We start from the raw sequence: 18,430 nt of genomic DNA, 5'->3' as shown, positions 1-18,430 counted from the left end.
TTCGTTGTCAAGCACCTTGCACGTGATAAATTATTGTAAACTATCATTTCTTATGTGAAAGAAGGCGAGGATTCCAATGGTCTAAACTAACGTTGCAAGAATTTTTTCCACACGTATGTGAAATAATGTGAATAAATCCGGACTAAATCCGGTCTATTTTTCAACCAAATCCGGGATTTCTGGCTGGACCGGACTTTTCCGGTGTTTTGGTCAAATATTCGGGCAAGTCTGGGTAAAACCGGGAAACCTGGCAAGCATAGTATAAACAGTTTTTAGATCAGATTACTCTAAAAGCATCATTTCACCCGATTTCTCTATATTTTAGTGAATAGCTGGATACGGTTTGAAAGATCTTGGCGACACAACCTCAATACTTAAATTTTTCTTCCACAGCAGATTTTCTTCACCCCATAGTAACTTTTTTTTCGTCTCGTTAAGATCGTCCGAACCGTATATTGCTCATTCGTGCACGGAGAAAAAAGTATAGTTTTTCCAGCATAGTTATTCCGCCTATATTTAACTATAGTTGTATAACTCATTTTATGCATTCCACTATCAATATAATAGATTCAACTATAATCGTATGATTGAAATATAGTAAATTCATCTATACTGGTATAGTTGATTTAACTATTAATATAATAGATTTAACTATCATTCTATGATTGGTGTTGAACGTTCAACTATATATTCAACTATAGTAAAATCTACTACTTATGAAATGAAGAGAGTTAATCACCGTAAATTTATTTTATGAAATTATTTTATCGGCTACATCGGTGAAATCTTTATATTCTTTGATAAAGTATATTTAAAAATTGAAAGATTATAGACGGATAGAAGATTAAAATAAGGTGAAAGATGTTGAAAATGAGCGGAAGAGTAATTTTAATTCGAAAAACTTTTCATCACATTTCATCTTTTTGTTCCTCACGGGCCATTCTTCTATCCGTCTATAATCTTTCAATTCTTAAATATTCTTTCTCAAAGAATATAAAAATTTCACCGATAAAGTCGATAAAGCCACATACATAAAGATTCTGTGGTTCAACCGTTTTACTCGGAAACTATTTGATTATTTTTTATGCAAGCGTATATCCTGCTGCCCTAAGTTCATTTGTGCTGCATAGTGTAAAACATCCATAGATTCAATTTCAAGGATTTTCTTTGGATATTTTTTATTTTTCTGGACTGATATTCTCGGAAAATATCAATGAGACTTTTCTTATAAAATATAAGATTTGCTTCTAAATATAGAGCGATCTCTATACTGATTATTTTAAACAGCTGAGCTCTGAAAAATAACAAAAATTTCAAAATAATATTGGATAAATACTTGACTTAAGACCCGTAACTAAAAATCAAAAAAAAAATTGTTAAAATTTAAACAATAGAATAGAACTTTCCAAAAAAAAAGAGCTTCTTTTATAGATTTTTCACGAGATTTACATTAATGAAAATGTATCATCATGTAAATAAATAATTAACAATAAGCACGTAAAAACAATTTTAAACTATAGATGAAACTTTGAAAAACTTTTTCTTGAGCTAATTGAAATTGAAATAAACATAGTGCATTGAAAGGAATTTTTCAAAAAAAGTGACAAATTTTTCAACTTTAAAATTGAAAATATCACGAGTGCGAAAGTATGCGTAAGTTTTATCTTCTGTACATGGTTCATGAAGTTATGAATTTTCACATGATCTAAATTTTTTGCTGGGACTTGCGGGGAACGCAAACAAACACACATATTTGACAAAAAAAAGCTTTGAAAACTTCAAACAAATTTATCGATTTTTATAGTATCTGAATCAATACAGTAAAGAAAATATATTGGAGTATAATAAATGCAAGATCAACAAAACCATCAATTGTAGAGCAATTTCCCGAAATGGAATGGAAACAAATCTGGCTCAACATCAACTGGAAGTGGATACCGAGCGCAGACCGTTCAAATATGTTCTTTCTTTTGAATGACCTAGTCCCAAACATAGAAAAACTGTTTAGCTATAGCATCGGAGGTTTACAAAATGTGATTTGTTATGAGTGTTCTGGCCCAAATGACAATAATGAGCATAGAATTAAAGTTTGTCCGAATTCCAAGATAATATGGGACTGGTTGAAAGAAACACTTAGTAGGAAACTGAAAATCTATTGTTTAAAACCAGAAGTTGCCTGTTGAGTTGCAGCCTAAGAGAAAGAGAGAAAAGATTGAAATGTGAGCAATGGCTAGTAATTCATAAAATTAATTTTTTAATAGAAAGATTTCCGAAGGCTAGTATGAACGAATTTAAGAAACTATTTGTAGAATGGAGATGGAGAAACATGAAACAATTAGTAAATGTATTCGGTAGCTTTATAAACATAATAATGTAATTAATTGTAAGGAAAACATGGAAATAAAGTTTGGTTTAGTTTAGTTGTAAAAAAAAATCACCTTTTTTGCAACCACTTATCTTGAAATATATTATTCAAACATTAATTTAAATTTTCATTTCAAAGTTTGTTGTTGAGTCATTTCTAAAACCTGTAATCACATGATGAACTGTGACGCAATTTTTATAAAGGCCTATTAGGATATATTGACAGTTCTACACGAACACCACCTTAGCAAGAGGCCTCAGCCCTAACCTCAAACCATGAGAGAACAGAATCGATTTTTGAGGAGGGCGCACGATAAACGTGATTTTCCAGTACTAATTTCGACAAATTCGCCCTGTGAAAAAGCGATACACAGATGTTCGTGTTTTGATTATTTTGGGTGTTCAGGGCTGCCAAGTGCATTGATATTTGGAAAATGATTATATTTTTTTAATTGCACTGTTATTGAAAAACTTTTTCATGAGTGCTGAGAAGTTTGAATTTTCTTATGGATTTCTATTTGAATGTGGAATTGAACGCATCATTTATCTGAACGAAATAACAACTTACTGTATCGCATACTTAAACGATGTAGCGCGAATTATGTGGATATGTTTGAAATAATCAGAGCATGTAGGCGATTATTTTCAAAGTCAACATAAACGGGGCTTTCATTCATTTACTTCTTTGTAACAGTGAATGATTCTGCATTCGTTTAGATGTTAGAAATTACTCTTTTCTAATCTACCAAGCAGTGCATGAAAATATATTCCAGACGTTTGGAATTCACCTTGAAAATTAATTAGCGAAAGATGGCTTATCTTCATCCGTTGAGGGACGCCCCGTAATGAATTCAAATGTTTAGCTGTTGATAGTTGAAAAATATATTGAATTCATAAAAATTATAATTAGTTTAAAACAAGCAAATACTGATTTTAGTAACGCACCTAGCATCACTGGTGAGGCCGCCAGCAGATCAAAATTTGAGGTTATGGCTGAGGCCAATACTATCGTCCGTATATACCCTTATACGATCGATGGTATTGATGGCTGGCTGGCCTCAGCCATAACCTCGAAACTTGATATGGATGTGGCCTCATCAGAGTTGCCAGGATGTTATGACAAAAATGAATATTTGCTCGTTTTTTCATTTCTCCAATTAATCAATTCAATTTTCAACTATCAACATTTTCTACACATTTGATTGAAACTTTGCAGAATTTCAAGAGTCATGTACGCGTCTTGCGTATGCAAAAACTTCATTTCAGTAGTTAAAATGTAAAATTTCTAAGCATGGTATCGTTTGAAATTTTGGGTGTTTAGGCAAAAGAAAGAGTGATAAAGAAACTGAAAATGTGTCAAATTACAGTTCAATCACTACAAATTACAAGAAGTATGTGCAATGCACATTGTGCATATTTCAAATCAATTGCTACAGGTTGTTTTCAATCACGTAACTATTACAAACCTGAACAAATTTAATGACAATAAATTTGACCTTCGGAAATTATGTCACTACCTGGACATGTATATATTTTACGTTAAATTTATAACTTGAACTGAGATATGATGAGGACTTTTCAAAACATTGTTTAATTTGCTTTTCATTATGGTTTCCAGATGAGATTTTAAAAATTCAGTGCGAATATTGAAAAAATATTTGATATGGCCCCACTGGGTAGCATTCAAAATCAAAACATAGACAACTCAGCCGGTTTCTCGAAGGGGCAAAAACGGCAATTTTTTCTTGAGAAAATCGCGTTTTGGCTTCGGCCTTTTGATAAAATTAATCGTTTCATTCTTGTTAAGAGGTTAGGGCTGAGGCCTTTCGGTAAGGTAGTGATCATAAAGAACTGTCAATATATCCTAATACGTTGTGTTGTATAACTCCAGTTAATAAAAATATTAAATTTCCGTCAGCCGCTGTTGCTCGTAAAAACATTAAATATTGAAAGACTGACTGGTACATGGTGGCAAATGTATTCAAGAAGTAAAAAAAACATAAAAATCATAGTCATAGTTCATTTTTTTAATTTTGACTTTTGGCCAGGTTTTTGGGTGAAATATTCATGTGTGCAACGGAAAGAATGGTTTTGAGCAATAAACCAAGAATACCGGTTGAGTAGCTAATCAAAACCACTATAGTTCATTCCACGGAGAAAGCAAATTTTGGCTGGACTCTTTGTTTCACCTGTCGATTGCCGGTTCCGTTTTTTATCAGGGTCTCCCGGCAAAGAAACCTCCTCCTGGGCCCCGGATGGTGTTGCACAGTTTGGTTATCGAACACCCTAATTATTTTCCGAATCATCTTCAGCCAAAAGAATTTCCGGAAGAAGAAGGCGACAAGATCTGCAGGATTCGGTAACCGGAAATTGACCAGAAAGGAAAAACAGATTAGTTAGTTCTAACAGAAAGTTAGAACTTTCTTGATTCTACAAATTTACCTGTCGGCTCATACAGTCGTATTTTTATTTTTTTGATTGCTCAAAAAAACATTACAATAATTTTTACAGTTGAATCAATTATATCATTACAGTTGAATCAACCGTATTTACAGTTGAATCAATTATACCATTACAGTTGAATCTACCGTATTTATAGTTAAATGTGAGAGGTCAACCAGGAATGTATAGTTGAATCTATCATATAAATAGTTGAATGCCTAAAATCAATCATACAAACAACAAAGTTCAATCTATCATATTTAAAGCTGAATCAAATAGGGCTTGTGATATAGCTCAGTTGGCAAGTCAGTTGCTTTCTGAGCCGATGTCCGTGAGTTCGAGCCCAAGAGTAAACATCGATCACAGTTGTACCGGATAAGTTGTTCAATGACTTGTCCGCCAACTTCATCGTTGATATAAGTCGCGAATGACATGAAGATGTTAAAACGACTATAATCGAAACAAAAAAAAAAAAGCTGAATCAATTGTACCATCATAGTTGAATCCATTATATTTATACTTGATTGAGTTAGGTTAATAAACTTTTCATTAGTTAGTTGAGTCTAAATAGTTGGAGGTGTTGGTACACTTTAATGATTGGTATAACAAGCTGAAATAATTGGAACAACTGTCGTCTTTTTCCTCCGTGTATGCCTGGTAGAACAATGTCATTCGGCGCAAAGCTCCTTAACGCCAATAGTGTACGCATCTGCATGTTATGAATGCCATAGATCTAAATCCAGGGGCGTAGGTAAACAATCGTTTTATCAACTTGTAACTTCAGAAGCTTTATATCAGAATTTTTTTTCACTCAAAGCGAGAAAAATATATTTTTTAAATAGATTAAGAAAAACGATTGAGTGTTAACTACTGCTCGATGAATTTTTCCTACCATTTAAATCCGACACGCTCTGCTGCTACCCACCATAGAGTCACAGTTCTTTTTTGTTGCGTTGCACCATCATGGAACACCCGCACAAACTGAAAATGAGCAAGCCAACCAAAACAACTGTGAATGAACGTTGAATGGAACCCTCCCTCTCGGTTCATTCAATCTACAGAGAACAAGAGACAGACAAATGAAACGCGACCAACCAAAAGCAATCGGAGAGACCAAACTTTGAGCCAAGCAAACGACTGCCTGGAAGGCTGAAGTTAGTTTCGCGTTAGAAACCTCAGCGATCGGTACGGTTTTCCTTCGAGTTCTTCCGATTCATAGTCGTCGTTTCGCCAGTTCATTAAGTTTGTGGTGTACTCCTCGACCGCGCTCGAGGACGTGTTGTTCGCGGTTTATTTTTTTGTGCTGCGGTGTCGCAAAATCTTGTTCTCCGACATTTGCGCGATCCGTTTGTTCGGTTGGGATCTTCAAGGCAGATCTGATCTGCTGATGATCGCCGAAACATGTTGCTGGAAGTATGTTTCGTTTGTGTTTGAAATTTAACGATTCTTGGAAATATGTGGCGGGAATCTACAGTGGGTGCCGCCTAGTGATTTTTTTTGTTGATTAGCTGGAAGAATTTCGAAATAATTGGTTTAGACAGAGTCAAAGCTTCCGTTTGGGGGTGACAGTAAGGGGGATTTTTCTTATCAATGAGACAAAGGTTAAACCAAAATTAAGTGTTTCGTGTGGTTTCGACTGAGGTTTCATCAGAAACCATTTATACCTGCTGCTATCTATCATCAGTGTTAAACGAAAGTTACCAGTTTCGGTGTTATTTTTTTTTCGAAACACACTGCAAGTTTCAATCGTTGAGTATTTTCAATCTCGAAAAAAAAAACCGATATTCCGCAGTTACTAAAATTGTCTAGCCAGCAGCATGTGGCGCAAAACCCCCTTTCATGTACTCGTTCGCGTTCAATTAAAAAGGGGTGTCGAAAATTTTACTAAACGCGCAACAGCTGACTGCTGACAGCAGTGAAACTTATCGTGCAGTGTGTTTAATTCATTAGTAAGCCCCAGTCAGTGCAATCGAGCAAGTGTTCCTCATTGAACATGATTGTGAAAAGGAATTGTCTCACCCAGCAAGACGATAGGAAAAAAAAAGAAGGCGGCATTTCGATGAAAGCATATCAAATTAAGGCAACCGAAAAACAAAAACGGAAAACAAACCCACATCACGGCAGAAAAAGATGGAAATAATGCACGCAGATTTACCAATTCAGAGCTTGAACCAAAAAGCGGGGGGATGAGATCTGCGTTTGGTTCAACGCTAGAGTGCAACAGTTACTGTCTGTGAGAGTGTATGGTGCTGGAAATTGAAAAATTTATTACCATAAATTGATAGACAACCTTGAATGGGGCAAGTGAAGATTGCACGCATACGCTCTCAGTCAGTTATAGCTGCCTCACAGAGATATGATGGGTGGCAGGATCGCCAATGTGAAAAATCTCTTGCTTTTTATCACACACGAAACGAAGCCTGAGGAAGAAACCAATTTTTGGTTATTGTTAAACCCACCTTATTTAAAGAGTTTGCTGCAACACAGAAAGAAAACCGTTGATTGAGATTAGTGGGCCGTGTGAGGTTCCCTCACCCAAAAAAAAACAGCCCTGGCGTAAGCTCACACGCCCTAGCCTTTTCGTTGCTCCATTCACATACCTACTAGCTACCTTAACTCGTATATGAAAGAAATTTTTCACCGAAACAAATTGGCTCCTCTTTCATAATGGGTTTCTATTTCACACCGTGAACTTCTTCCGATTTCTGCTCGCTAGTCGTCGTCGTAAGACTGCCTGCTGACTGTGACAATGGCTCTTACTTAGTTTGCCTACGCCGCTGTTTTGCCGGGGGTTTCGGGAAAACTATGTGGGAAAACTTTTACTCAACTAGTGGTTTCCTATTGTGTTTAGATGTTTTTTTTTGCTACTTCCAACCTCTTTTTTTGCGTGTGGAAAGTGCCAAGTCGCGAGCGAGGCACTTGGCGAAACTTTCCCAAAACACTGACATTTGCCACGGTGTTATGTATTCATTCACTATGTTTGGCGATTGGCCTCTCAGATGCTTTATGACATATTTGAGTGTCGCTCCCCCTAGGAGAATAGAGATGCAAAACTGTCTTAGCCCGAATGACAGTTTTCACAGTTGCTATTTTATTAATGGGTCTTAAACCAACTTTCATTTGCATAGAAAAAAAAATTAATAGTAGGTGGTTTATTTTTAGCTGGGATTGGAATCTTCGTGGAAATGAAAATAAAAATATGAATTTGATATCAATCCCACCGTTTTTGTGACAACCAAATCAGGCGGATGTATAGCAGTTTTAGAGGATTAATAGCCTACTGAATTATATCGCTGTCACTGTGAGACTGTTATTTTTTGCATGAGATTATCATTGAAGTACTTAAGAGATATGATTATTTTTCCAAAATATACAGAAAAGGATGTCATTATCTAATATTATCCGATAAAGAAAGGAACTTATCCTGTGGAAATCAGTGTCGATAAAGTTTTAGAAAAAGTGCATTATAAAGGGTAGTTGAAGTATGTTTCATAACAGGCTTCAAGTTTTATAAAAGCGTTATTAGTTTAAATGGAGCTCGAGAACTGCATACATTTTTCAACTTTCAACTGCTCACGTTACTAGCAATAATTTGAGACGTTTTGAACTAAACTGGTTCAACTAAAAAATAAGTACACCGATACTACATACTACAATCTCTTAATCCAGCGGCTTTGGCGTAGTGGTTAGAGATCAAGTCATCTACGCTAAGGTTCTTCATGAGATCAAATCCTAGTCATGGCATACATAGTACACTTTCTGTGGTCTGGTGGTTTTGGCATTTGTAAAATGCTAGCGTTGCTTCTAAAAATGTAAGCTTAGAGTTAATGAAAGAAGATCTCTTCAAATAAACATAAATTTTCACTGAGATCCTATGTGTGTGTGAAAAAAGTCTGAGCATATTTTAAACAAAAAAAAATCTCAGGATAATTTTACAAAATGCAAAATTACTCTTCATATTGGTTCAATTATCATTTTTTTCATAGTCTTGAACACATCATATCTTTTCATAGCGATTTTTTTGCCAATGCTTCTAAGTTTGTGTACATTGAGTTTGTTTATTATGGACCAATTTTATTTCAAATTTTTAAGGCTCACTGATTAGATATTTTTAGGTAACAATTTTTTTATCTCTTTTTTCCAATCCTTATTAGTTTTATTCCGTGAAATTTCATATAACATATCATGACAATTCAAGTCTTCTTTACGATAATATTCATCTTTGAGGTAAAATTAAAAAAAAAGCGAACTCAAATTCAGTATAAAAACTCATTTCAAAATTATACCACAGCAGTTGAAGTATCAGAGCTGGAATTACAAAAGACATTATTTGTCGAATTCCGTGCTATTTTATCTAAAAAAATTAAAACTCTACATCTGAAGAATTCAGTTTTATTACATTAAAAAATTGAAATTTAACGCATCTATTTCTTCATTTATCTAAACGAGATGAAACAATTTTTCTAGCAGAATCCAGAACACAGAAAACAACATACTGAACTTTGAAATAAGCTCTAAGATTTAAATTTTGCGTTGTGCTGTACGAATTTACGAACAAACATATTAATGGGGCGAAATCAGGAACTTCAGGAACAATCCATTCATGAAAATGAAAAAAAGATTTGAAGATTAAGTTTTCAAAAACAAAAATCTTAAACGTGATAGGAGATGAAAATAAAGTATTTTAAGTAGTTTATTGAACAAATATTCTACACTTTTTTGTGGAGAACTTCTGCATGCATAAATGAAAATTTAATAAATTTTCAGTGAAACTATCAACTAGTTAGGGGATGTAAACCTGTGGCTTGTTAGTTCACTATCAAATACTAAATACATATTTTACGAAAAAAATATTAAAAAATCGTGTTATACCGATAATTGAATCTTGTGACAAGTAACACAGATTTTTATAAGCCCAGAAGAAAAGCTTTTAAGATTGCATCCGTTTTAAGATTCCATCGCTAAAATAAATAAAATTTTCAAAAGAAAAACATTATGATTATGTGGGTCGAATCAGACTCTCTCAAACTCGATCCAAATTAAAGAGTTTAGTTTGAAATTTGGCTCTCAAATCCATTTTTTTAAAATAACTTCCATAATTCAAATCTTGCCGATACTCTTTTAAAATAATTTTTTATTTAAAAAAACTTGCATAATAACTTAAAATTTGTAATTTTCAACTAAATGGTGTTATTTACATCGATTTTTAATTAATCATTTGGTATTTTGAATTTGAATTAACAAATAAAATATATTTTGCTCTTTGTTTTTCTGAACGTAATAGTCATTCTGATATTTATTCTTAGTTGTAAAACTTATTTACGAGCTGAATCTGAATCTGAATTAATATTAATTCTCGATCTTGAATTTTTCATCTGTCTTCGAAATTCAATTTTTTGAAAATATTTCCGAAATTCTAAACGATTTCTGAAATGTACAAAAAAAAAAAACCATTTCTGACTCTTAATTCCAGATCAGAATTTTTAATATGAGCCGAGCATTGAAATTTATTTCAGAGCCCTCAATCATGAATCTATAATTTAATTTCTGATTTTTTGGGTTTCAACCTGAATTGATCAATTCGATTATTTATTTTTAACTCGACTGGTAAAACTGAATAAAAAAATGAATCTTAAAAGATGAATCTTATCTGATTCTGATTTTTCAATTATGGATCGCCGGTTTGAAGCTTAAATTCTGCATAAAAATGAAGTTTAAGATCTTTTTATCTGAAAATGAGATATATACTCATGATGGTTTCTTATTATTTTTCATAGGTATTTGAATTTTTTTATCTAAATATTGTAAAGGCATCTTACCTGACTTCCTTAAATCGTGAATCAAATTTCCAACAAAATACAAAATTAAATTTGAAGCAGGATTTCAAAACAGCTTTTCATCTTTCATTTCTAATAATGATTCGAACCGAAAATCTAGAAACCTAAACTTGATATGGGATCCAAAATATGACAACAGAATTTCAATTTTGATTTCATGATATCTAACCAGAACCTCCGAAATGAGTTTAATCTTATTCAAAATTTAATAATCAGATCTGGATTTGTGTCACCGAGTACCGAGTGAGAAAATTTTTGAAATTTTTTTGCAAAATTCTAAACTGAGATTAGTTTTCGAGGTTTCGAGGTCAGTTTTGAGTCATGATTCAGACTAACCTTATTCAGTCATCAAAACTTGGTTAAGAATTTAAAATTTTTTATGTAGAGTAGAAAACCTCGCTTTCTTTTCTGGACTCTCATAGGGAGGTTTGACACCCAAATCCCCCCCCCCCCCCCCCTCTTCTTATGGCCATGCCTCATAAGCAAAGTTGCCGAAAAAAATTCTGTTTTTTTGAGAAAAAAAAATCTGAATTTCTGTCCCGATCAGGAGAGCATATCAAAATAATAACTCAAACGTATCTCACCAAGATATTTACATATGATTCAGTTATAATTAAGTACTCCAAATTTTCGATTTTAAGTTTCTCCAATTTGAATTATATCTTATTCTGATTGACAAACTTGAATGGGGTTGAGCTCATATTCATTGATCAAGATTTTTTTTCGGATTGTCCTAAAATAAAATGATTATATCTTATTTTGATATACGTTCAACTTTTTCTGAAACACGGACATCGAAGTCAACGGCTCAAACCTTACATTAACGAGTTTCGCTCAACAGATTCATTAAATTGAATCAAATTTTTGGGAAACCAAAAATGGGGCATGGTTTTATCCAATAATGGGGTTTATTGACCTTCCACTAGAAAATTTTCTCGAAGCACTCATATCTTGATAAGTTATAATTTTGATATAATTTGTTCTGTCCAATATCAAACTATGCTATCTAAACGAGATATTATCTTGATAGGAGCATATCAAAAACTGATATAATTTAGCTATGATCGCATAGATTTTTTGATATAATTTGAGATATTTTAACATCCTACGAGTACTAAATTATAACTCATCCAGATAGGAAAAAATTGAATATCAAAATATCTCATCTTGATATAATTTAGTTTTTTTCTTCTGATCGGGGTGATTTTACCCAAAAATTCTGTGATGGTTTTCTGTGATGCTATTTCTATTATTTTCATTGAAAATTCATGACAAATTGTTTCTTATCATACTTTTTTTTTTATTAAAAGCAAGAAGTATAAATTTTTTATTGGCCAAAAAAACTAAAATTTTGGTAATACATTAGAAATTCAAAAATTCTGTGAAGTCTGTGAATATTTCAGAATTCTGTGTTCTGTGACACAGATTCTGTGATGAAAATTTGCTCAAAATTCTGTGACATTACATATTTTTCTGAGATTTCGGCAACCTTGCTCATAAGCATTCTAGATTGTCCGGTTTTAATGGGGTTTGCACGAATTTTCGAAAATTGGGAAATGCACGGTCCTGTCCGGTTGCCTGAATATCTAAAAAAACCTAGTTTTCTCCCGTGTTCGGGCTCGGCCGATGGGGGGTTCGGAATTCGAGGGTTTTCTTCCCGTCTCTAAGTCGACGGCATCCACTAGCAGCAGGAATCCGGGTAAGTCGCCTACACTTAACACACAGCAGCTGATTCACCCGATGGGGGAAGAATTTTGTTTGCACTTCGGTGTACTTTGTATGGGTATCACGGTGCAACTTGATGCAACTATTTTGCCACCACTTAACTAGACCCGATTTCGGATAAACTTGAGATAAGTCGCTTGGTTGGACTTTAGATAAGTACTTTATTGGAACGAAGTGAAAGATCCGTGCGTTCGATTCAATGTTATTTTCTATTCTAACAACTAAAATGGCTTACATTCTATTGTGTGAGTCTCTCTCGGCGAAAGTTCTTATGTTGCGAGAGAGTACATATTAATGCTAGGGTACGTGTACAGAAAGTGGTGTTTGCGAGCAAATGGATTAAAGTGTCAAGTGAACATAAAACTAGACACATATTACAAACAAAAACTTAGATGCTATTTCCTGATCGGTACAGTACCGATCATTCCGGCCACCTTGAAACTGCTGTTTCAACCAATTTCGGACCAATTGATTGCGGGCTCATCAGTCGGTTGGACCATGCGACACGGTTGGGCCAGGGTACACGGTTGGACCAAGAGACACGATTGGACCCGACATGAACCATCTTTGCGTCGGAAAGGCAGCTGTTCACTACTTCGGCTGGATTCGAAGGCACAACTGGCACGTCGCACATCGAGGAACCTGCTTCGTCTCAACTTAGGCACTGGTGCAGAATCTGTGGACGACAAAAGAGACCCGGTAGAACGAACGGCGTAGAGTAAGGTTAGAGGAACGCTAATCACCTGTTAGCGCCCCTTTAGCGCGTTGAGCAACGTTCGGTGTGCTCTACCGGTCTTAGAAGATTCGGCTTCTGACGTGGCTTGGTGCATGGCGATGAATGCTCGGTGACGATATAGCAATAATGTAGGAAAGGATCTGTAATCGACAAAGAACCGGTAGATCGAACAAGAAAATGTGACAATTTGGAACGCTAATCACCTATTAGCGCTCGACATGCGCAGTGAGTCACATTCGGCGTGCTCTGCCGGTCTTTTTAGATTGATCTCGATGAAAATACCGCAAATGGGTGAAATTAGTAGAACATGGATCTGTAAGCAACAAAGACCCGGTAGATCGAACGGTTGGAGTAAAGTTATAGGAACGCTAATCACCTTTTAGCGCTCTATAAGCGCGTTGAGCACGTTCGGCGTGCTCTACCGGTCTTTGTAGCTTGTACTAGTTGTCGGGGGTTGTCACGTTGACCTGTTGACTGCTGGCGGTGAATAAGATGACAATCTCGCTTGGCTGACTGAATGACTCCATCTCGACCTTGATGAAGTCTTGTAGAGCGATCGAGTGGCCGTGAGATGGCGGAACAGGGCCAGTTTTCCAATAACGACGATTGCCATGCAGGGTTTTCGGGGAAGTTGGAGGAATGTAGATACCTGGACAGTTCACTAGCTGTGATGTGCACTTCCGGAACGCGTCTCCTACTGAGCCCATCAGTATCCTTCTGGATAGCAGTTAACCGATTAGCAGCAATAGTTCTCCAACGATGTCGTGGCGGCTTTGGTATGCGGAATTCCGTTGGCAGGACAGGTGCGCATAACCCCAGACAGGTAACTGACGGCTGCTTGGCTAAAGGGACAAAGTAGCAGCAGGATTCACAGGCAGCGTCTTCTCCTTTGTCGTTGACCTTAGCGGCGCTTGAAGGCGTGTTGGACAGCTGACTGTGTTGAGCGACGGAACCGACGAGCAGCGTATCGTTGAGCGCGTATCTTGAATTGGGCTCACAGGATGCGTCGAATACCACGCGTTCATTGGTGGTTTTGCTGGCTTCCTTGAGCACCGGGTGATGTGGCAGATAGCAGTGTGGTTTGTCGTCAACAGAATCGATGCGGTGCCTTTTTCCGGGCTGAGCGTGACTTCCAGGGATTTTGTGGTGTGCATTTCTGGTGGAGTTACGTTGTGTGGCCTTCGTGTTCGAATCTCCAAGGGTGGTTTTAGGATTATTGGGCCGGGAATGGCGGGCGACGGATCCTTTTTCGTGGATTTGAGTGGTGGAGGGTTCAGCTTCCGTTCTCAGGCTCCCATCGGCGGTTTCCATTGGCCGGAACTCCCCAGGGATCGTTTCTCGGGTTTGATCAACGGTGGAGAGGAAGCACGCTCGCGGTGCGGTGGTGGAGCTGGAATCCACTATGCCAGAAACTGTCCAGCCAAAGAGGGTGTCCACCAAAAACGGAGAATTATCACCAAGAGAGTGGCGTACGCCTGTGTGGAACTCGTGGTAACATTCTCCACCGATGATTATGTCGATTGTTGCTGGAACGTGGAACTGAGGATCCGCCAATGGAACCTTTGGCATTTTCCAGGCAGTTGTATCGATCGGGGATGTGGGAAGATGGGAGGTTGGCTTCTTCATGACGAGGAAATCGAGTGTGGTGGAGAAGTCGCTGTTCCTGGATATGATCTTGGCAGCTAACTTGTGCTTGATACGCTTGACTGACTCTCCAATTCCGGCAACTGCGATGTCCACGGGACTTTGACGGGTGGCGAGCTCGTTCGCCAGCTTCTTGGTGATGAAATTTGACATCGCTGCAGAATCAAGTAGAGCTCGTGCTTGGATCTTCCTGCCGTATCGGTCGACTACTAACAGCGAGACTGTCTCCAAGAGAACGGTTGAATCAGAATGCACGGAAAGATTTACTGTTGGGGGGCTAAGCAATCTACTGGGGCCTGGATTCGCTTGTACGGGATGTGGTTCCTCAGTAGAGAGTTGCTCTAGATGTGATATTTGGTGGTCGTGCAACATGGTGTGGTGTTTTGCTTGACAAATCCTGCACAGAAACTTAGATTTGCAGGATGTTGCCCGGTGGTTTGCGCGAAAGCAATTCCAGCAAAGACTGTGCTGTGTCACAAACTCTCGCCGTTGGGAGCTTGATAGGTTCGAAAATGCTGGACATTGGTGAAGCGGATGTGTTCTCAAACAACAGTGGCATGGCGAAGTACTGGATTGAGTTTCGGACGTAGCTGTGTTCACGACAGATCGGATGGGAACTGGTTTCTTCGTGATTTGTCCGGCCACCTTGAAAACGGTGGGCACTGAGGAACGATGCTGGAGATCGCTGTCCACGGATTTCAACATCCGGACCTGGTGGATGAGAAACTCGATGAGCTCGTCGTATTTCACCTCGTCCTTCTGTCGAGTATCTTGCTCCCATGCACGAATCGTCGCCGAATCCAACTTGTTTGACAGGATGAAGATGAGCGGAGTGTCCCAATGCTCGATCGGTTCGCCTAACTTCCCCAGAGCCTTAACGTGTCGCTGGAAATCATCAACCAGTGTGTTGAGGTCTTGGGCTGACTCATACTGGATCGGTGGAAGGTTGTACAGGCCTCGAAACAGCTCCTTTCTGAGGAATCGCTTGTTATCGTAACGCTTCTTAAGCGCGTCCCACGTCGACGAATAATTATCGGCTTGGATATCCACAGACTCGAACGGTTTTCTTGCCTCTCCTTCCAACGACTGCAACAGATACTGCAGCTTGTTGACGATCGGTATGTCCTCGTTGCAGTGGATCATCGAGAGAAAGTTATCACGGAATGAGATCCAGCGCGATTCATCTCCACTAAACTTCGGCAAATCGATTTTTGGCAGACGATGATGAAAGCTGGAAGACATGCTATGAGAAGCCGATGCGTGGATGATCGTCGAACTCAACGGATGCTCCCTACTCTCCAGTTTGGACAGCAAAAAACCCTTCGCCCTGCAGAATCGATCCTCAAAATCAGCACGGAATTCCAGGTGTGTTTCAAACCGTTCTTCGCTGTCACCCATCTCGATGTCGTTCTGCACGTTCAAGAAGAGTTCGTTGCACTTGTTGAGCGCCTCCAAACGTACCGCAACCTGGCAACAATCCCGTTCATAGGTGAAATCCGCTACGAACTTCTCCACCACATCTCGTTCAGCACACGCTCGTCGTCTCGTCAGAAGGTCCGCTGCTAACTTTTTCTCCGCCTTGCTAGCCATCACTCAACACCACTCAAATCACACTTAAAAACACCAAAACGACCGTAAATGCCACCAATGATTGACTTTTCGGATGTGTTTTATAAATAAAAATCGCCAAAATATTTTTATTTAGTGTATGTTGCTATCCTTTTGAGCGGTATTGTAGTCAGCAACTTGTATTTACGTAACCCAGCAATGTTACAATCGCCACAAAATAAACAGGCAAAGGGATTTTGATTTTTTCCAAAAATCCAATTTTTTAAGTGACGCTATACTTTTGTACGATACTGTTGTCTAGCCACTTGCCTCTATGGGTCTCGCTATAATGCTTCACAGTGTCTCAGTGACCACTGGAAGTGAATTCCAATTTTTCCAAAAACTTTCAAATTTGTAAGTGCCGATATAATTTTGACCGACACTGTAAAGTGCACCACCCTAAATGCACTTGCAATTCGCCGTAGAACTGACTTTTAGTCACAAAATGCAATTTCGTAAAAAAAAAGTTATTTAATTTTTACTTGTTTCTAAACTTTTGCACTGTACTGTGTTGTAAAACTTTTGTACTGAAGTGTAATTCGCAGTTTGTTTTGATCCACAATCAATCATCAAATTCTATTGCAAGTGCCGTATCGAACAATTTGTATAGTGATATCGGTGCGATTTTCGCTGGCCAAGTGAATAATTAGGCCGTAATAGTTTATCCACGGTGAGAAAATCACAAGTTGGCCTACCTTGGGTGTGGATTTGCTACAAACCACAACTGCTATGGCGCTCGGAAGATGGCGATTGATGATCTCCTCTGCTGGTCCAGATGAGCTTACTGTCCTCGAATCCGGCTTCGAAGGACCAAATGTTCGGGCTCGGCCGATGGGGGGTTCGGAATTCGAGGGTTTTCTTCCCGTCTCTAAGTCGACGGCATCCACTAGCAGCAGGAATCCGGGTAAGTCGCCTACACTTAACACACAGCAGCTGATTCACCCGATGGGGGAAGAATTTTGTTTGCACTTCGGTGTACTTTGTATGGGTATCACGGTGCAACTTGATGCAACTATTTTGCCACCACTTAACTAGACCCGATTTCGGATAAACTTGAGATAAGTCGCTTGGTTGGACTTTAGATAAGTACTTTATTGGAACGAAGTGAAAGATCCGTGCGTTCGATTCAATGTTATTTTCTATTCTAACAACTAAAATGGCTTACATTCTATTGTGTGAGTCTCTCTCGGCGAAAGTTCTTATGTTGCGAGAGAGTACATATTAATGCTAGGGTACGTGTACAGAAAGTGGTGTTTGCGAGCAAATGGATTAAAGTGTCAAGTGAACATAAAACTAGACACATATTACAAACAAAAACTTAGATGCTATTTCCTGATCGGTACAGTACCGATCACTCCCGGATTATTTTTAATTTTTGCGAAATTCCAAATTCTCAACTTGTTTAAGCAAAATAAATACACATTTATTTTAAGAATTTTGAGATAAGATTTGAACGCCGCTGACTCGCTTTTTTTTCTTAACTTTTTATTGCAAATACCTAACTTTTGTATGGATTTGCCCGGCTATTGCCCGGTTATGAGTTTGAAATTCAGAAACCCAATGTCGTTATTTGGCTTGGATACGTACCAAACAAAACTGGAAAGCTTACTCATGACATAAAGAGTTAAAAAACTATGAATTGAGAATTTCAAATAAAAGTTTGACAACTGTTAAAACTTGAATTGAGAATAAACGAAAATTCCAATTTCTAAAATCTATTTGAAAACTTAATCTCAGACTAAATACTTGTAATGAATAACTAACTTAATTGACCTTTATAATGCAATCGATGCAGTTTTTTATAATTAAATTGCATGTATTTGCAGTAAACCTTGAGTCTTTTAATACGTTTAAAATTTCAAGTGTTTATGCTTGCAGCCAAAATTTGCCAAAAGCAAACAAATTTTGAACAAAGTTTTAAAAACGGACATTTTTTTCATTTTTGATCAAGAGTGAATCAACATGGATTTATGTTTTAATTTTTGTTTCGAAACTTTAAAAGTGTCCTTGAACTGATATTGTCAGTTAAAATTCACTGTTCCTTTATTACTTGTCAAAAAAACATAAAACTTTA

The 18,430-nt window shown here is 37.3% G+C and overlaps 1 protein-coding gene across 3 annotated transcripts in view; it reads left to right on the top strand.

Moving 5' to 3' along the window:
* LOC129755307 (regulator of G-protein signaling loco-like) overlaps positions 1 to 18,430 on the top strand; it is a 132,716-nt gene that overhangs the window by 55,708 nt on the left and 58,578 nt on the right. The window contains exon 1 of one of the 3 annotated variants that reach the window (XM_055751740.1): positions 5,982 to 6,219. The exons of the other annotated variants lie outside the window; for them this stretch is intronic. The gene's annotated coding sequence lies outside the window, so the exon portion shown is untranslated. Of the gene's footprint in view, positions 1 to 5,981; positions 6,220 to 18,430 lie in introns of those variants that run through there. 3 annotated transcript variants of the gene reach the window in all.

The sequence above is a fragment of the Uranotaenia lowii genome, chromosome 3 (genome assembly GCF_029784155.1).
Source record: "Uranotaenia lowii strain MFRU-FL chromosome 3, ASM2978415v1, whole genome shotgun sequence".
In the NCBI taxonomy this organism is placed as follows: domain Eukaryota; kingdom Metazoa; phylum Arthropoda; class Insecta; order Diptera; family Culicidae; genus Uranotaenia; species Uranotaenia lowii.
This window is presented reverse-complemented; position numbering and strand designations above follow the sequence as displayed.